At 37.9% G+C, this 21425-nt stretch overlaps 1 protein-coding gene and 1 long non-coding RNA gene across 2 annotated transcripts in view; one reads left to right on the top strand and one right to left on the bottom strand.

Moving 5' to 3' along the window:
- The window catches only part of GPC6 (glypican 6), a 737424-nt gene that overhangs the window by 432183 nt on the left and 283816 nt on the right, over positions 1 to 21425 (top strand). The window lies entirely within an intron of this gene.
- Positions 2335 to 21425, bottom strand: part of LOC115603904 — a 50379-nt gene continuing 31288 nt past the window's right edge. The window contains exon 3 of the long non-coding RNA XR_003990041.1: positions 2335 to 2417. This is a non-coding gene — a long non-coding RNA (uncharacterized LOC115603904). The remainder of the gene's footprint in view (positions 2418 to 21425) is intronic.

Below are 21425 nucleotides of genomic sequence, written 5' to 3'. Positions count from 1 at the left end.
AACATTAGGTAGGAAAAAAATCTTAAATACAATTGTTACTTTTTCTTTCTTGGAAGTTTTGTAAATTGTAAGTTAATTAATCACAGTATTTATCTGTGATTTATCAAAAAACCTGCTGTCAGTTTGTCAGTAGCTGAAGAATTTTATTTTCAGTAAAGGATCTAAGTACATGACAAACTAGTCAGGCATGGAATTATCCAATTAAAATACACAGTCTGTAAATAAGTCAATAGTAAACATAACATAATTTCTTAAGTTCTGGTGTGGTAATGCTGTTGAATAATGAAGGCATTAAGAGAAATAGAAATTTATCAGCATTAGAAAAACACCCTGAATCTCATAACCTGTGCAATTTACAATGATATCTCATCAGATATACTGATTAGGATTATAATACAGAATGCCTATGTGGTTCTATAGCCATGAATCTTATTGAATATTATATTTACTGGTTTTATCATGGTTTGTATCTCACATTTTCCTTGTTGCTCCCCTACATCCCAGGTAACTCAATCATTAATTAATTAATTAGTTAATTAAGCTGGGTGGTGGTGGTATCATGTTGTTGGTTTTGTTTGGGTTTTTTTTCTTTCCTAAGAAAGGACTTACTAATTCAAACAAATTTAGGTGGTTTATTGACTAGGAGCTCAGTTACTTCCCATCAGCAGTATGATGTAAATCGCATGTGCCAGTGTTGGTTCAGCAGCTGCAGGAGAGTCGTGAAATGGGTCAAGCTCAAGACATGGGCTTATGCAGTACTACTGCAGTACTGCACTTGCTGATCACATTGAAAGTGCTTAGATTTTATTCATCTTTTTACTTCTGACTTTTGGTGTGCTTGTGGTTAACATTCTGCAATTAGCACAGAGGTCTCTGTAACACTTACATTAAAAGCAAAACATTAGCATGAGTGTTAAATATCTTGGGAATACAATTTGTGTCTGTACAGCTTAAGAATTTATATTGCTAGGAAGATTTTTATAACACAACTTTAAAGAGTTACATAAAAAGTTATGTAAGTACATAAAAGCGTACATTGGTTGGCAGAAAAAGTCATGACCAGCAAAAACTGAGAATATGACTGGGGTGTAAATAATGTACCTTTTGAAGTTGCTTCTTTCATACCTAGTATCCCCTAATCAGTCACAGCATGTGCTTGGACTAACTCAGTTTTCTCAAGGCAAATGTAATATGTGAATCCTGGTTCTGTTACTCTAGCTTATCAATGCTTGAGAGAGTTTTCTCCCATAGATGTATATATATGAGCGCTTGAAGACTGTACCTATTGCTGCATATGCTGGACACCTGTGTTCTTCATGGGCAGCCCAGGATACCTACAGTAGATCATCCGCTCTCTGACAGAGTCAAGTGCCTGCACCACCACATCATCCTCTCTTCTATTGTTCGTGTATCTCATTTTGGCTTGGGTATTTGGCACTGCTATGTTACTCTCTCAAAAACCAAAGCTATTCTTGCAAATATGGGATGGCCTTGGCAGTGCCATATACTCTCCACACCTCAACCCACAGCTGACTGTCAGCTGTGTCCTGAAAAACTAGCATATTACCTTGCAAGGGGCACATTGCCATCCATAGACAATCCAGAACCTCGACAGCAAAATGTTCACAAATGAATATCAGCTGTTAACTTTCAAGAACTGATTCCAAGTCATTGCACTTGGCTAGAAGCTTGAAGTTTTTATTCGCTTTATTGCTAAATGCAGAAGTCTCTATTTACACAGAGCCTGCTGTTTTTCACAGAAGAAGGATAATTGTCCATACAATATTTACAGCACAGATATCTGTGCTCTTTCATTAATAGATGGAGATATGCAGCTTTCATGAATATTTTGAATTGAAAAATCAGAAAATATGTTAAAAATGTTTGGCTTTGATGTCTTCTCTTATGCATGCTTCTGAGAGCAGTCTGTGGTCAGTAGTGAATTAGATGCTATCAAGGTTAGTAAATGAATGTTTCATACCACTGTCTTTTCAGAACAAAAGATAGGAAAGAAACGAGTGATCTGAATCTTGGCCATAGTCATGGGTGCAGACCACACCTTTTTAATTAGGAAATCAGATAATACAATAAGATATTGCAATGAAAAGCACATATCAGACAAACTTAGCTACCATTTAAAAATGTGATTCTGATCAGAAAAATACCTGTGGAAGCATTTTGAATTCAGTTTTCTTCACAGATTTATTTATCATACTTAGTCAATTTTAACAGAGTCTTAAAAGAAAAAGTAAAATAGAATGAATTTTTAATTAGTAATCCTGAATGTTAAAATAGGCTCAGTTTGGCTCTTACAAAGATCCACTGAGACAGGGCCCCTACATAGTTCTGTTTTCACTCCAGGTAGATGGGACATCTGTATTGAGGAGCAGGATGAAACACTGAGCTGTTGTGGAGACCTAGAAGCAAGAACAAAGTTGAGTTCATTCCCCCATAATTCTGTGCAGTTTATAGTACAAAGAAGAGTGAAAAATACTGGTCTTTGATTTTTCTTACCAGACAAATATAACACTGAATGCATGTAGCTGGCTGGAAGGTTAATAACATAATGACATTTTTGCATACTGTATTCTCAGACCAAAAATGAATTTTGATTTATCACACAGTTTTTAGGGCAATTTTATTTGACCTTTTCTAAATACTACCTCCATTTATCCTTGGGAAGCTGACAAAGTCATTTTTTGCTGTGATATGATATTTGTTAGAAAATATGAAGGTCAAGGTTGATTTTAAATTACTGGCTTCACACATTTAGTTATATTATGAAAAATCTGGTCCAGCCTTAGCCCTGTTAAGCAGGCTAATGAACTGCCCCCACACCTCTCCAATTTGTTCCAATATTGTTGGAACATTTTAATTCCCTCTCAATTGCCTCCCTTGTCCCAGGTACTTTTAGCCAGTCAGCCCCAGTTACATGGCTAAGACAAAAGGGATAAGGGACTGAACCCTGGCTTCAAAGTTGAGTGACACAGATTAATTCACATTTACATGCCCCTGCCACTATGTACAGTGAATGGTGCCTTCCACATTCATGCACAAACTAAACTTCTTTATTCTGACAGGGAAGAGTAAGCTTATATCCTGGGGGTGGGGCAGGGGGAAGGAGAGGGGAGAAAGGGAATATTATGTGCTGGTTTTCAGCATCTCTCCCTCCTTTCACAGGAAAGTGTGTTATGATCATCATGTGGAGTTTCAGCTTGGCTTTGTGTTGTAATTGCCAGCAGAGCAGCAATATATAATAAGCTGGCTGCCAACTGGGCTGAGAAAATTCACAGCAGGGTAGGCAAGTACATGAGAACCCCACGTGGAAGGACACATCTGAAACACGGCTCTCATCCAGCCTTTCTGAGGGTCTCTCGAGTGCAGTCTCTCCAGCTGCAAGTTTCTCACAACCACAGTGCAAACAATATGAAATCTTTTAGATGTTCCAGCAAGCGACAAATTTACAGAAGGGAAAGAATATGCTGTCAGCACTTTGCTCACAGCCCATTGCAAGGTTATGAGAATTCAGCCTTAAAAACCATGGAACTGGCACTTTTTTAAAATAACTGGAACGTCAGTAGGTGGAGGTGTTCAAGTTTATGCCCTTTTGTTTTATAAAGTCAGCCCATATTACTAAGCCGTCAAGGTGAACTCGCTATGAGAATTAGCATTCACTGCCAAGTTTCCCAGGCCTGTATTTCAGGGAGTGGAGATGGTGCTAATCGCAGGGAGGGGGCTGTGCTCCCGAGATGATGTGGGAGTGATATTGTGTGCGGGTACCTATTTCACATACTAATGGGAAGGTTAAACTTTCTCTGCTCCCATTGTGATAAATCTACCTCTGGGCCACCGAGCTGCTCCTGCAAGAGAGACGTCATATCTATGAATAATTCTGACCACATTTTAAAGTGAATTAGAATTTGGCTTTATGGTGTTTTGCACACTATCCTCACACAGAAAGGATTACAGATGTCAATTATTTTATCTTTTAAAGAGCGAAATGAGATTTTCCGTATGTTTCTTGATCCACTGTGTGGTTGGGAATGCTGTTACTGTGAGTTTACAAGACCTCTAAGGCTGATTAACTGCACATAAAATAGTAATATGAGAGAGCATCCTGTTAAGAACAAAGAAGCTATAAAATGATCCAGATGCAGCTGCATCTCAGAATTACTTCATATGCTGGCTATTAAACATCTTGCAAATGCTGTTAACTCCTCTTGAATGCAGTTCTTGTTAACTGTACATTAATCCTATTTGTATGCAGTGGGTACGTAGATTTCTTTTTATAAGGGCTTTTTTCCCTGGCAAATTGGACTTCCATACGAGAGATTTTGATGATGTTGTGATTCATAGGAGGAGCCAATATATTACACAAAGAGAGGCATGACGATCACTACAAAACAGTATTATGAATCTCAGGTGGATGTCTGCAAACCCCTTCTAGCTTAGAAGAAACAGAAAAATATCTTAATAATTTTTTCCTCTGAATATGAAATTCAAAAGCATCTTTCATTGCCCTGTCCAATGAGCATTTCATGTTTTCTGTACTTGCTGTTCTGTTACTGTTTGTAATATATCTCAGTATGTTGATTTTGTACATTAGTTAGTTAGGACCTGACAAAAGACCTAAAAACATATTCAGCTTTTTAAATTTGAGGTACTAATTCAGAACTAAGAACATCACTCAAATACTTTTCTAAATCAGGGCCGTGGGCTGCACAAATAAAATGTAATATATATATATTGAATTTGCAGAAATACCTTTATCTCTTTTTAAAGTGACTACATTTTGTTAATGCTTTCACACAGTGGTTTTGAAGTGTTTAGCTATTATTCAGCAGAAGACACATAGAAAGAATATAGATTTTTTTCTATAACCAGTGATTCATGGCTTCTACCACACCAATTCAAGATGACATCCTTATCAGAATTAATGTTAAATAATTACTGCCCAGGAAGTACTGTCATGCTCATTGTTATGGCAGCATTAGAAGGGATTAAAGATAAAATCTATTTAATTTATTTTTTTAAAGGAAAAAGAAAAAAGGATTGCTAGGTCTAAATTTTTCCTATTTTAAATAAAAACAATGATTCTTTTCAGGGCTAATATGCTCAAGAATTAGGACTAATGCAATATTTGCAATAAAATGATCAAAATTAAAATTATTTAACTATGTAGACTGATGTTTGCTAAAAATGAAATTATTCCAATTTTTGAGAGAAGCCTGAATATCTCTAATGCAAGTTATTACTCTTTCATTTCAATTACTAAATTAAGATTCACTTTTGCATATTACATAGATGCCATTAAAGCTAAGAGTTTTAAAAGCAGCTAGAGATTTGTGCAGTTCAGTCTGAGACACCACAGAAGTGGGATTCCATGAATTCTGAAACTACTGAGCAGTTTCTAAAACCATGGACTCTGAAATGCTCAGAGTCTGGGCATCTGGATTCTCTAATTACTTTCCATAATCTTGGCTTACTGTTTAACAGAAAGCAGACACATTAGAAATTGCTCTAAACTGCTAGCTTGAAACAGAGGTGATTTTTTTCCTAGAGTATGTAATTCTTATATCAGGAAAGGTTGGATGGGGCTTCAAGGCCAGGTTGGATGGGGGCTTGAGCAACTTGGTCTAGTGGAAGGTGTCCCTGCCCATGGCAGGGGGGTTGGAACTAGATGATCTTTAAGGTCTCTTCAAACCCAAACCTGTTAGTCTCTGACTCTGTGAGTCAATGAAACTCCAGGCTATCTAGAGTGCACACATGCTTAGACTTCTATTTTTTTCACCAGGCTTTGTGAGCTGACAGAATAGTTTTGGGAAGATTTTCATTTTCTCCTTATTTTGAAAGCATTTGCATGTTTATACCTCACAGTTTTAGATGTGACTCTCTCCTTTTTTTTTCTTTCCAGAGCAGTTTGGTAGCATGAGCACCAGGTTGAGGTGTTTTAAAAACCAGCAGTTTGGTGATTTGAGGGGGAGGATCTTAGAATAAAGATTGTTTATACTGATTTTTCCTTTCTGGCTTGTTCCTCTTCTTTGTTTTGTTTCTCCTACATCAACCCAAGCAAAAAACCCCTGAATTATTATTGATTAATTTTGAATTGTTCTATCTGTAAAACTTGAACTAGTGGCCTTAGAAGAATAAAGTCAGATTTCTGTACAGAAGAAAGATTATGACACCACAGGTATAGTGCTAGAAACATGGCTTTTTAAACAGTTGCTTGGAAAATACAGGGATGAATAAATAGGGAGCTTGGGAGACTCCTTTGAAATACATGAAAAGTGCAGAAATAAGTATTTTGTTTCTAAAGAATAGCAGATAGCAATGTCTTGACTCAAAAAAGTTGCAGTGGATGAAAAAGGATTATTGACAAATAAACTTGAATTTATCATAAAATGAAATTATAAAATTGTTCAGATTCAAGTGGGTTTATTTAGTTCAGTCTGAAAAAGATTTGGCCACAGCCTGCTTTGAATTGAAAAAGTGTTCCCACTGTCCATGTGTCAACAGTCCAAGAAAGATATTGAAACAGTAATGAAGACTCAGAGGAATGTCATAATGCTATTTAGAAGCAATTAAAATATGCCCTGTAGGAAGAGACTGAAGGTCTCTTTTTTTATTTACAATAAAAAAACCAAACAGTATAAAAGTTGATTTAATCATGGCTTTTATGCACATATGTGTTGAACAGCAGCTTGATGATTGAAGAGACTTGCTTTTAATTGACGAAGATATATGAAGATCCTCTGATTGAAAGCTGAAACCACACAAATCCAGGGTCTATTCACTACACACATTTTTAATTCTGAGGGTAATTATCCATAGAAACAGCTATTGAAAGGTTATGATGGCCTCCCTAGCACTTGAAATTCTGAATATTAAATTGGATTTTTTTTGAAATAGCTTTTCCAAAACATTCTGCTGTGGTTTTAACCTAGTTATTTGACTTGAAGTAGGAATTTATTCCAAGAGGACGTACTGGCTGTGTTTTGCTAGTCTTTAAAACAGGTTACTGCAATGGCTCTTTCTGGTTTAAAATGCTATCAATAAAAAGGTTAAGAACTGAATAGAATGACTTTAGTAAGCTTAAGTGAAAAGTTAGCCTGATCACACTCGTGTACTTAATATTATGGCCACACTTTGAGCACTCAGATAAAACAGCACAGAATAGGTTCAGTGAGGGAGACTTGTCCTGAAGTAATTTTCTTAGTATTTTGATCCTTTGCTCAAGGGAACTGAAAGACTCTTACTGAATAACTTAACATTCTGTTAATTTAGTAGAAGGTATGTGACCTGTGTGGGCTGCCTGCTATTAATATTAATGCTGATATTAATAAACTATAATTTTATAATATATATAAGCCCTCAGTTGTAGACTATAGACCCCATGTGCTGGATGCTATTCAAATGCAGATTTTCCACTCACAAACTGTTTGTGTGAAGGGGCAGGTCTCCATCTTGCTTTGTCTGCATAACAATACCAGGACAAACCTAATCTCTGTAAAGCAAAGCCTATGCCTCATATTGTTTCTCATTCAGGCTAAGCAGATTTTATTAGCTGTGTCCAAAGCCCATAAAAAAGAAAATCCCTTCCTACTGCTTTTAATTTCATACTGTAGAATAGAACTTAAGATCATGGAGGGTATAATCTCCAGGACCTCATCTCCAGGGTAAGCCTAGTGATAAGATGTAGCGTGTTCCTATTTACTGAATAGGAGCTGCAGAGCCGTACTGCAGAGTATAACCTAGATTAATGCACGCTGAGCATGCTGTTAGGGGAGTTTAAAGCATATGCAGGTTTGGAAATAGAATTTGGGAAAGTGTACCATCCAGAATGTGAAACATGTGAGGTATGCCCCTGTATTCACAGAAGGCATTAGAAAAATAAGCACTTGTAGACTTTGATACGAACTTTACTTGAATGAAAAGGTAGAACAAGTTCTCCTCTTGAAGTTCAGCTAAATCTATTCAACAGTTTAGTCAAATGGTAAATGTCTTTGTTCAAATTCCTCCCCCCTTAAAGGGGACTAGTTCATCATATTTCTTTGGGAAGAAATCACCTTGCTACTTTAAAACCCTATGTTATCTACTGAGGCACACGTGTTTCTCGTTCAGTGAGTCAATTCTTTCAGTGTTGGGTACACAAACTGCATGTCAGACTTTAAAAGGTAGAATGATTAGGGAGTGAACTAGGCTACAAGGATGTCTCCATGAAGCGTAGATTGGTTTAAAAGATATTTTAAATATCCGTTTAGCATTAGTTACTGGTCAAACATGGATATTTGATTCAGAGAGGCAATTTGTTATTTATGAATGTCAGATTACAGGAATAATTTGAATATCATTTATGACACTAAAGTTTAAACAAACATCAACCCAAAGGTATGACCAAACGTCCTTATAAGCGTATAAATAAATGTCATCATCCGAGGTGTTTCAGAAAATCAGGTCAGCAATTACAGCACCGGTAATGATATAGGAGATTTTAAGGAAGCATTTGCTATAAAAACATTGCATAGGATATTAGTTACTTACGTAAGTTACATTTGTCAATACAAAAATTCATAGTATCATAGAATGATCTGTGTTGGAATGGAATTTAAAGACATTCCAGTTTATTAAAGAAATGTACACTATTCAGTAAAGTATGATTTCGTATCACGTTCAGTATCTTTTTGTCATATTCATAGGCACCAACATTGCTCCTTCAACAGCTCTCTCATCTGGGATACCTCAGATCCATGATGGCTTTCAAGGTTAGGATTAGAGTTCAGAGGGCTCCAGGCTCTCATTTAGGTTAGGGTTAAGGTTCAGAAAGCCACAAAGCTGACATGTCCAGGGACACTGGGACATGCCAAGGGGAGCATGGCACTACTCCAGCATTGCTCCTTCAGCAGCTTTCACATCTGGGCCACCCCTGGTGCTGGGGTCCTCAGCCTCAGATCCAAGATGCCTGTTAGATTAGGGTTGGGGTTCAGGGAGCCTGCAAAGCCTACAACTCCAGGGACAGTGGGGCTGCAAAAGGCTTGCCAAATCTTTTGGACCTGCTTGAGCATGTCCGGAGAAGGGCCATAAATATGATCAGGGGGATTGAAGCTCCTCTTCTGTGAAGACAGTCTAAGAGAGTTTGGCTTGGTCAGCCTGAAGAAAAGTAGCCCCGGGGACACCTTCTAGCAGTCTTCCAGTTCCTAAAGGGATCCTACAAAAATCTGGAGAGGGACCTTTTACAAGGGCATTTAGTGATAGGACAAGGGGGAGTGGTTTTAAACTGAAAGAGGGGAGATGTAGATTAGACATTAGCAAGAAATTCTTTACTATGTATATTGGTGAGACACTGAAACAGGCTACCTGGAGAAGTTGTGGATGCCCCATTTCTTGAAATGTTTGTGGTCAGGTTGGATGGGGCTTTGAGCAATGTCGTCTAGTTGAAGGTGTCCCTTCCCATGACAGGTGTTTTTGAACTAAGGTCCCTTTCTGATCTAATCTTTAATGTCTCTTTTAGTACTAACCATTCTATGATTCTATAACTCTACGATCTCGTTGCATTGTCTTTTGAGTGGGAAGCATGTAAAACTTTCATTCTTTACTTATCCTTTTTAGCAGAAAGTGTATATCATAATAAATGATCAGTGTGCTTAGATTGTTTGCTGTAAAGCAGCAGCATATTTTCCATGTTGAAAGCAAGAGCAAGACAGAGACAAGGCTCTGGGGGAGACTCTAGACTTTGAATTATCATGTATTTGGAAATACTCAATAATGATGTGTGCAAGCTTCTATAAAGCTTTTGTGAATGTTCCAGGTGCAACATAATATAGCATGTTCAGTCCTCTGCCCATTATAAAAGGGTATAAAAGGTTGAAATTGTTGAAAAATATGCAGTTGGCTTCAGAACAGTTACTTTTCAATGTATTTGAAAGAGAAATGTATGAAACGTCATCAAGTATTAGCAAAGTAAAAATTCAACTGTTCCTTACAGGCCATTGTTAAGTAATTCAAAAAGAAATAATATAAGAAAGAAAAAAAGGCAAATAGGTAACTATATTCGAGTAATCAGATATGTAATTTCAGAAACATTCATAATTGGTAATTATTTTTTTATTTTCTTCTGTGTTTGTAAGTTTGAAAAACAGTGCTTCTGAAATAAATGCTAATGCAGGGTACAGTGCTAAGGGAAGAGACACTGGCTGATCTGATGTAAATCTCTCTGAACATCCAGCACTTTGCAATAACGCTTACAGTTTTGACTTGTACTGTTCACAGAGCTGGTGCTGTTTGAAAGCTATGTAGGCTTATGTTCAACACTAGAACTTTAAAAGGCAGAATTCCAATGTGCCGTCATCTTGTCCACTGCAGGACACAGAAACGGTATCAGATAACCTTTAACACTGCAAGAAGTGATTTCACTGTTCCTTACTGAGGTGCAGGCTGAACTTCTCATATATCCTTGGGACCTTTCACTCCCAAGCTGTCTCTGGACAGGAGCACTAATTTTGTTTCATTATCCTAATATCTGGCTCTGTTAACATCCTGCGTTTGAGCAAAGGTTCAGCTGTGGGCAGTGACCCTGCTAGGTGGAAATGCATCCAAAGTCAGCAGGGGGGCAGATGGCAGCAGGTTCTCCAGGTTGTGACAACCATTAGTAGCTGTCACTTTTCAGCTCAGACCTGCATAGTTTTCTGGTTCCAGGTGGCTTCATTTAAGCATTTGGGTTTAGCCCTTATTCTTGATTGCCAAGGTTGCTGGTTGTCTCTCAGGAGTGTTGTGGGAACCAACCCTTTGCATGATGGGCTTGGGTGTCAGTTTTGATGCTGTAAAATTAGTTCCCAGCTGGGACAGGAACCTGATGACAGTCATCCTCTTCCTCTGCTTTGTGCCTGGAAGGAATTTCTGTTTTGTCAATGGTCTCAGATAAGAGAAGAGACAATTACCAATCATCTCATATGAATGGAAAGGATGGAAAATGTTCCTGTTGCCATGTCCTCTTCTCTGCTGGGAAATGACAAATGAGAGCTGAGACTTTCAAGCCACCATGTGCGTCAGAGCTTGACATGGATGGTAGGTTTGCCTTGATGACTCTGGAGATGTCAAAATAGATGTTTAAGAGCTTAGCAATCAAATGATGTGCACACTTAACAAATTAGGATTTAAACCCAAGCTGTGACTTGCTGTCAATATGTTATAGTGACAAACATTATACAACTATACATATATATGAATAGTTATTTAAATTATAACACTGCACAGTAAGACAGCCTTTAATTCTCATTTAGGGCTTTTTGCCTTCTAACATTATTTTCTTTATTTCTTGTTACCTCCCTATCCTTTGCATGTTTTCTTCCTCTTATGCGAGCTTTATTGGACATTGAATCCTCTAAGTATTCCCTTCCCCATACCCATTTCATCAACTACGCTTCCAGCCTTAACTGCAGCTCTATTTTTTTAACAGTTTTGTTCATCTGGTATTTTGTCTGCCACTGTATTCTTTTCTCTGAACCTTGACTTGCAAACCCTCTGTTTTCAACTGAAGAATATTTTGGAAAGCAGATTTCACACTGTGAATAAGCTGTTTTACAAGAATTATTTTTCCAACATAATGTCCTTTGACTCTGGGATTATTTCATATTCCTGGAGTGCTTCCTTGCCCACCCCTCTGGTTCCTTTCTGCTCTGATACCATCCCTTTTTAATTAAGATTTTATGCCCTCTATCCTGTTTGTTTCTTTCCATCCTGTAATTGATCATTATTGCATTTATCCAAATAAATATCAGTGTGGCCTGTGTGACAAGTAGGACATCCTGAGGTCAGTCACAGAATCTCTGATTTCCGTTCTTCCACTGTCTATACCATTGGCATAGTGTTTCTGCATTCACTTTCCAAGCTATGAATAGTATTCTTCTCCCAGTGTCTACATACACTTTTGCTTTGAGAAGTTTGACTATTTTAATACCTTTCCTGTGAACTTCTCAAGAATTACCTTACTCTCAAGTGCTGGATTCTGCTCTTAGTTTCAAACACCAGAAATCACTTTAGAGTTCAAGTCACTATCACTTTTCTATGCTCCAGATGCATTCTCCTCATGCTGTATACGTTGTCAAGGTGTTGGTAAAGAAATGGGAAGCAATTGCTATTTTCCATAGGTATACTGTGGACTTCACTTCTTTGAATTTCATCTGGTCAACTGGCAATAGATTATCTTTCCAGAAAACTTGCCTGTTGTCCTCACTGATCATTTCCCACAAGTGTTTTGAGAGGGGCTATTCTTTATAGTTGTCCTGTGTTGAAAACCACTCTGCTATTTTCAGATTCCAGTCTAGTGCTTTTTTTTAAGGTTAGCAAAACTGGAGCGACTACATTTCAGTCAGAAGATCAGTGAAGATAATATTTCTTAACTTCAAGATAAAACTACTCTTACAGTATCAGTGTGAAACACTTTTGGTCTCAGTTCATCATTTTCAGCCTTTCTTCACTGGGAGACAAGGCAAGTAACATAGTATTGCCATCCTGTTATTTCTTCCTCCTACAAAACATCTATTTCTGCTGTATGTGGCAGTTACCATTGTTTGTCCCACTTTATCTCGATTAAAGTAGTGGGAGGAAATCATGTGTCCTGGGGAGCTGCTGTGTATATAGCCTTTTTCTCTATTAGGCGTGTGTGTAGGTTGCACCTGAAGTTATAGCACACTTTCTTTCCTCTACTTGAAGGTGAATGGGACTGCCTGATTGTTAAATAGCATCTGTCTGCTACCCTGATGCAGCTCAAAATTCCACTCCTCCGAGGGGAAGAAAATCAAAAGCAATTTGAGTCTGCTTGTTTTTTTCTTTTAGTCTGTCTTTTTGATGAAGAAAAGTAAATTATTATAGTAAAATTCTATCACTTTCATAGAATCGTAGAATGGTTTCGGTTGAAAGGGATCTTAAATATCATCTAGCTCTACCCCCCTCTGCCATGGACGGGGACACCTTCTACTAGACCAGGTTGCTCAAAGGCCCGTTCAGCCTGGCCTTGAACACTTACAGAGATGGGGCATCAACAGCTTTCCTGGACAACCTGTGCCAGTGTCTCGCCACCCTCATAGTGAAGAATTTTTTCCTAATACCTAATGTAAATCTACTGTCTTTCAGTTTAGAGACACTATCCCTTGTCCTGTCACTACATGCCCTTATAAAAAGTCCCTCTCCAGATTTCTTGTAGGTCCTCTTTAGGTACTGGAAGGCTGCTTTAAGGTGTCCCTGGAGCATTCTCTTCTCCAGGCTGAACATGCACTACTCTCTCAGCCATTCCGCATATGGGAGGTGCTCCACCCCACCCCACAAAGTCATCTTTGTGGCCTTCCTCTGGACTCACTCCAACATGTCCATATCTTTCTTATGTTGGGTGCCCCAGAGCTGAGTGCAGTACTCCAGGTGGGGTCTTATGAGAATGGAATGGAGGAGGGAGAACCACCTCCTTTGATCTGCCGGCCACACTTATTTTGATGTAGCCCAGGATGTGGTTGCTTTTTTGGGCTGCAAGCCCACACTGACAGCTCATATTCATTGTTTCATCCACCAATGCCCCCAAGTCCTTCTCTGCAGGATTGCTCTCAATGGCCAGTATCCATGTTTAGCCCTGACCCATGTGCAGGACCTTACATTTGGCCTTGTTGATCTTCATGTGGTTCACATGGGCTCATTTCTCTAGCCTGTCAAGGTCCCTCTGGATGGAATCCCTTTTCCCTATGGTATGAACCACACCACACAGCTTCGTGTTATTGGCAAACTTGCTGAGTGTGCACTCATTCCCGCTGTTCATGTCATTGACAAAGATGTTAAACAGTGCCAGTCCCAGTACCAACCCCGGGTCTTCCACTTTTCCCATTTTAAAAATGGAGGTTATATTTCCCCTTTTCCAGTCAGTGGGAACTTCACTGGTCTGCCATGACTTCTCAAATATGGTGGATAATATTTTAGCAATTTAGTCCACCAGTTCCCTCAGGAGCCGCAGATGCATCTCATCAGGTCCAATGGACTTATACACATTCAGGTTCCTCAGATGGTCTCAGACCTGATCTTCTCCTACAGCAGGCCGTTCATTCTCCCAAGTCCCTGCCTTTGGGTTTTGTGAATTGGGCAGTGTGGCTAGAGCACTGGCTGGTGAAGACCGAGGCAAAAAAACTGTTGCGTCCACATTGTTAATATCTACATGGACATTAAACAACTCTAGAGATACTTTCTTTCAACATATGTGTATTGTCACTTGTATTTCTACTCACTGAATGTCAAACTTCTGCAATCTGGAGGGGGGCTGGGTCTCGCTTACCAACCTTTAAATAATTTTTTCCAAATTTTATCTGAAATAATGTGTTGTTTGGATCCTGTGTTGTGACATCTGGAACACTAGCCCCAGCTGTCTTTGGAACCGGTGTTCATGTGGCATCAAAATTAAGCAAAGCAAGCTTACTCATTTACATATTTTGCATATTTATAAAACCACCATTTTCTTGTATCAATAAAAATCTGGGTGCAGAGGCAAATCAGCCCAGCTCCATTGATTTTTAAAGGACCTAATATGGTTGACACCAGCTGGGATTTTGGGCTGCTATATTTAGCTATGCTTTACATTGAATCACACAAAGCCAGGAAACATAATGTGGCAAATACGTAGAAGTGTTTTAAATCTTCTCTTGAGAAGCTTCTGCACAACAGAACTAGTTTCAAATCTATGCAACTTTACAAGCAAAAAGGCTGGTATAAAGCAAAGGCAGTACTGGACCCATGAAATAAGGCTGAAAATTATTTCTAGCAAAGTATTGGGACATAACTAGTAAAAGCTGCCACACTATTTGAAGTTACACTGCTGTGGCCACCACATAGATGGAATGGTACCTCCAAGATACATTTCTGCTGGAATATTATTTCTTGATTTACGTTTCAGCTTCCCCTGCAGCTGGAGACTCTCCCTCAGTTTTAATGAAAATAAAAACACAGCTGGGTATGAACATCATCTCCTGGAAAACAATGAATTCTTCACACTTCATGGAATAACATAAAGAAAAACCACAGTAGGGTATCAAAGATTACACAGAGTCATCAGTGTCTGTCAAAACTAAAGGAAAGAGCTCCCACAAGCTTGGGGAAACAGTCTCAGGGGAGGTGTGAGTACAGGGGTGGCTCTGAGCACAGTTTCCTGGGAGGGGATGAGGAGTTTAACTGCAGCTGCACCAACATGCAGGCTCATGTTGTTCTGGTCACCTGCAAAAGCCAGGACACACCTGCAGCATTTGAAAAGGGATTCATGCGTAGTAGCTGTTGGTAGCCATGTAACTGATCCTAATGGACTTTAGTGCAGATGTTTCCTTTTTCATATGTGCATGTAGACATATATTATATACAAATATGCACAGATGTGTTCATTAAGATTGTTTATATGTGTTTAAGTTTAACAGTGTTAAGTCATTGGAAGTACTGTGTTACTGACAGACAGGACTGCTTGATGTGTTAATAGATTCAAATATTGTTTTTATGAGAGGACAACACCAACTTGAAATCTCCTTGCATCCGAAAGTACTTTTGCTGTTTCAAGGCTTACATAAAGTTATGATAACTATAAGGTAACAGAGGTTGAAATATTTCACCTATTGTTCTGTTTATTTAGCGTGTTTGACAGGGTTTCACATACAGTGGGTTTCCCCAGCTGTTCAGTGTCACCTTTAGTTGTAAAGATCTTTTTGAAAGCAAAAAGAAAAATAATTCTCAAGGAGAAAATTTTTCTGCCTTTCTCTCTTTACTACTTGTCCCTGATCCAGAACTATTTTTAAGCATGGCTTTGAATGTAAGCACGAAAAATAAAAAGCTGAGGAAAATGATATTATTTGTATGCTTTAAAATATAAAATTTCTGTAAAGCTCACTGCTAGATCAGGCCCACTGCCAGGGTAATTAATGGGCAAATGTAGTCCTTGAAACTACTTTTAACTCATCTCATGAAACTGATTCAATTTTAATTTTATAATTTCCCTTTGATGGTGCCTATTGTACACTCAGTGCTAGTTAATAGGAACATTCACTTCTTTGCCAGGAAGTAGTTTCATGTAAGGTATTTATGGATATACTTTAGACCTTACGCCAGATATTATGGATACCTGAGAATTTATTATTACCTTCATACATACAGTAGTCCTTTGAATAATATCTTTGAAATGGGAAAAATGTTGCATTATTTTTCAAATACATGGAGATATCACAGAAGGAAATAGTGCTATCATTACAGATTTAACAATGCAGCTTACATTTCTTCCATTTTTACATCTGAAAATGAGTCCTATTCTACGATTATGATATCTTTTGGTCCTTTTTATGTGACAGAAGGGCATACTTACATTTTATCCATCATGATAACAAATGCTTGCATTTGCTAGAGATGACCTTCAGTTTACACTAGAAAGAAACTGAGGCTTTGGTGCTCCAAGGATGAATTGTCTTACATAAATGGAGCTGTCTCCTCTGTACAGCTGTGTTTGAGACCTGGTTTGAGTAGGTAATGATTAAAAAATGTAGAGGAATGGAGGCAAGTGATTCTGAGAAGGAAATAGACTGAGGTTTATTTTTTCTTGAAACAGTGTGAGATTTGGCTCTGCTCTGTACCTCAACAACAGAACCTTTATTATGCTCTCTGGAATGGCAGTTTTACCATCAATTTCCCACATTCAGTTTTTCAGCAACATCTCCTGTTAGTTTTTGTCTTTTTTCTTATTTTTAATTGCCCTTTAAAAGAAGAGTGCCAACACTTTCTAACCATACTTAAAATTGTTATATCAAGGAAATAAAGGAAATAATTTATTTTATTTTTCCCCAAACTTTATCTCTCATATTGAATTTTTGGTTCAGGTTAGGCAAAGTCTTCACCAAATGATGGAATATTGTCCCATTACTTGTAAATGGAGCAATTGCAGTTTGTCAACCAATTATTTACAAGCAATTTTTTTCAGTAAGATTGTGGGAGGAATGACCGTGGAGTGAATGAGCTGTGTAGAAGAGAGCAGTGTCTGTAATGGGAATGGGCTGTGAATTACTTGGTTGTGAACAGAAAGGCTCTGTTAATCTGTTCAGAAAAAAAAAAAAAGCAGAGCGGTCTGTTTGCTGCTTCCTAGATGGTTTATTTCCTCTTCTTTTGAGGCATAGTTCAGATCTCAGAGACTGTTTGACCTCTTGGTTTTAGTTAATGTCTCTATTTTATCTCCATTATTTAAATAATTGACAAGTCTCCATAGTTCAGGATGGTTAGGAAAGGGCTTGAGTTGCTTCTTGGTTTCAGTTTGGCTTCAAAATAACAATAAAAAACCACAGCATTTCATTAGTTACATAGGAGTTAAAGTACTGTCAGGCAAAATATGAACTTAGTGTTCCAGGATCAACTGATATAATGAAAAAGAAGAGAAAACAGGAAATATATATTTCATTAATTTTTTATTTAGATTGCACATCTTAAAAGGGTGTTTGCTTAAGCAGGTCCAAAATATAATTTATATGTTATGTTCACTTTATAGCATTAGGCTGCCTAAAACAATAACACCCAACAGCTGAAGTAAAATGTGTTGTCAAGCAAATAGTGAAAAGGGAATTAAAGGGAACACCTGTGTCTTGTTATTAGAAATCATATCCATGCTGGACTTGTAATAGCCTAAATAATACAAATTTAGCTAGAAGTAACAACGCAGATGGAAACATCTGTATATTGTACGTGGTGACAGTTATTGGATGGTAGAGTATCTGTCCCTGGTTTTCCCCTCAGGAAACATTATTTGCATAGTAGTTTTCATCCTTTGCTTCTTTAACCCTTAAAAAACTTTCATTTCTGATGAAGATAGCCTAGTTCATATCAGAAGATTAGTACAGGGAGACAGTCTGGTCCTGATACCAATACACAGGTACAGATGTAAGTCACGTAAATGTCCAGTATGGAAGTACAATGAACATACCGATTGGCATAAGGGAAAAATAAAACATTAAAACTTCCTTGAACATTCCATTTTCTTACTAAGTGAAAAACTCACCGGAAGAGGTGTTGCAATGCCAGGTATGGCTGAGATAACAAACAGCACATCAAGTGAACTCAGATTGCCACATCATCATAGGTCAAAGCTTAAGTCAGAGGAATTTAGCTCTCCCTAATATCAGGTGTCTACACTGGAGGTACAGAGAGCACAAGCAAGCTGTCCAGTTCTAGTCAGTGAGGTCAAAGAAATGGGGAAACCATTCAGCTGGGCAGATATCTTTACCTATTTTAGTGTGAGCTGAACATGTCTGCAGCCTCCACCAGTTGTATTGACTAGATTCTCCTCTGGCTGTTATGGGAGCTTGGACATTGACCTCGCTTACAGACAATTAGACTGTAAGACATCTTAACCTAAGTGTCTGAAACCCAAAGCTGAATCCCACATTTGTAATTTCCTTACACACAGATTCACCTCCCAACGTCTTAACTTTTAAGATACATCTGTTAGATGCCACCTGACCATGGTGGGAAAAACTGCTTTCCTGCTAGACTCACACAGTTTTGTACCTCGTGTCTTCTCCAGCCAAAATTTCCTCAGAGAATGGATAGAAACCACAAAGCAACAGTAAAAACAGATCACACACGATGTGTGGATCATACAGGACCTTAAAATTAAATAGGTGACTCTTTGTAAGATGAATTTGAGTGAAAATTCTCAAAGAAGAATTCTTAAAAAGTGTCCCCTCTTTATAAAATACTTACAGGGGCCCAGTGCAATGAATCTCATAGACCAGATTATCTTTTTCATCCTTCAAAGATGTAGCATTAAATATGGTTTGTTTTTTTCAGCTGGAAGGTGTTCTTTACTTTGGCAGCACACTGTGATGGTTGCACACTGGGAATGTTGGGCCAGAATAGCTCTGTGATGCATCAGGAGCGGATGCTAAACCAAACCTCGAGGTAGATAAAGCTAACAATACATGGAATGATGAAAAAATACTTTTCTGGGAGTGATTAATGACATGGATTATGCTTTTTGAGACATGAAAGTGTTGCAAGAGAATATATTTAGAGTGTGACTAACAACTGACTTCTTGCCTATACGGACAAGTGAAGCTTCCGAACTGCTGTTCTGCTTCACTCTGTGGTTTACATCTAATGCTTCTAAAGAAAATGTTGCCCAATGCACCTGTCCAATTATGGGACTTCTTTCTGACAAAACGATTTCTTCCTCAGACTATCTATGCAATCCCTGACTACATTCATGTTTCTGAATTATTTTTTGTAACTTTTTGACATAGGTATTATGGCTATAGATGGTACTGCTGTTTGCGTAAATTAAGGAATACTTTTTAAATTCTCCTAGTGTAGTTGTCTCAGTGATTGATCTACAGAGGTTCCATTTTCCTTGATTTGATGTCTTTGAGTTGCTTTCTGGGGATAGCTATGGCTAAGCACACTCACTGTTAAGAGATTATTGTGATGCAAGACGAACAGTCGTAATTGCAGAAACAGTAATTTATTTTACTCCAGCTTTTTCCTTCATACTGCTGACGTTATTAGTAAGAAAGTAAGAGTCATACATTCTTCTATTCTTAATTCAGCTATTAAGCATGTTATATAATGAAAAGGAAACATACTACTAATGAAATTACATTTCTTAATGTATTATTCACCAATCTCCAGGGTTTCAATGCTATTTTGTGTTGCTAAACACTTACTATATTCATTATTTAACATGCAACAAAAATGCAGATAAATCAGGCCATTTGGGTGGTAGATCAGAAAGCGGAGGATATGAATTAGCCAAGGAATGTCTTTTCATATCAAATCTTATTATGCTCTAGCACTGAATTTTCAGAAATACTGCAAAGAGCAAATCTCTATTTTAAAAAATGCCTTGCATCTGTTGCATTCTCACCTATTAATCTTCTTCCTCATTTGGAAGGTTGCTATGTCACTGTCCTATCTTTAGGCTTAGAGACCACCTCCCTGTTTTCTGACCTTCCTTACTCTGCATTTCCAAGATGCTAAACACATTCCTTGATCTCTTAGTTTCTGCTTGTATGTTGCCCATACATATCAGTGACAGTTGTCATCTTGTTCTGTAGCATCATGCTACAGTAGAATCATAAGATTCTTCTTATGAACCTTTGTGTACTGTTTAAATCCTTGCTGGCAACCAACCTAGTAAAGCTGATGAAGGCAGGAAAACTACAGAAAATGAAAAAAGATTAAGAAAAAATAGTAGTGCTTTCTCTAATCCAGTAAAGTTTACTGTAGAAAAAGTGTTTACACTTTTAATTTTATGATGTCTTCTGTGTTTTCTATGACTTGTGTATGGCAAAACCCAGGATTCATACCTCACACACTGCCTTAATGTCTCCAGCAATAACACTGTTCAGTTACCTTTTAAGAGAAACCTGGGGTTTTGTCTAGATCCTGTGCCATTGGTTATGGATGAGCTCTGCTTACAGCTTTAATAACCAATTTTTGTGTTTCCATTAGGACGTAATACTCCTTCAAGGAAGTCAGTCATCTAAGGCTTTGTAATAAGTTGAGATGCCCATGGTATCTCTTGTCCTAGACACTGATATGACATTTTTATTCAGTCAAGAACCAAACCTCCAAGGTATTTTTTTATGAAGTCACTGTAAAACCTGAAATTCTTTCCACTTTAAAACTCTTTCCACATGAGATAGTCTGGTTGAGGCTGTCATGTTCCTTTGTCTTTAGAAAACCTTAGTGCAGAGAGCCATGCCATTCCTGTATCCATGTTCTTTCTGCCTCAGCTTGTCCCACCATTATTTGTTGATGTACTGGTTCCTATAGTTCTCTGAATTATATTTTACTCATTTATGTGCCCTTTCCTGACCTTGGTGTCAGAAGTAAGAAGATGTTTACTTCTTATACAGTGTCCCTTAATGATCTCGAAACCATCTTTTCATGAACATGTATGGGGGCAAGGCACCTGCAAAACTTTCTTTCCTATATCCTGCTCAAGAGTTCCTCAGACATTGTCCATTTTGGCTCAAAGTAATAAATTACTTAGTACCCTATTAAACCTGTCAACTATAAGACCTTGTTTAATCCTGCAAATGGGAATAAGAGTATGCACAAAATATTCTCTGGACTGAGCCTGGAGTTGGACACCATCAAAACCCAAAAACCTCTGTCACTAGCAGTGTTAAAAAATTACTTTCTATGTTTTCAAATAAAAATGAAATCTTAAGAGGAACCTGGTCTGGTTTTTTGAGTTTAAACTGAGAGATATTCTGACTAAGGATCCGTATTCTTTCTCTTGATTTTTATGGCAGCTGAATGGAACCAAGAATCTGATCCTTTCCCTCCTTGTTTTTTAAACAGTTTTTCTTACATATCATGGGCTTAGTCACTTACTTCATATGAAGAGATAGTGGGTTTTCATAGGGCAGAGGAGGGCTTAG

The sequence above is a fragment of the Strigops habroptila genome, chromosome 2 (genome assembly GCF_004027225.2).
Source record: "Strigops habroptila isolate Jane chromosome 2, bStrHab1.2.pri, whole genome shotgun sequence".
NCBI classification, from domain to species: Eukaryota; Metazoa; Chordata; class Aves; order Psittaciformes; family Psittacidae; genus Strigops; species Strigops habroptila.
The sequence above is the reverse complement of the archived record's forward strand: the minus strand, read 5'-3'. Positions and strand labels throughout refer to the sequence as shown.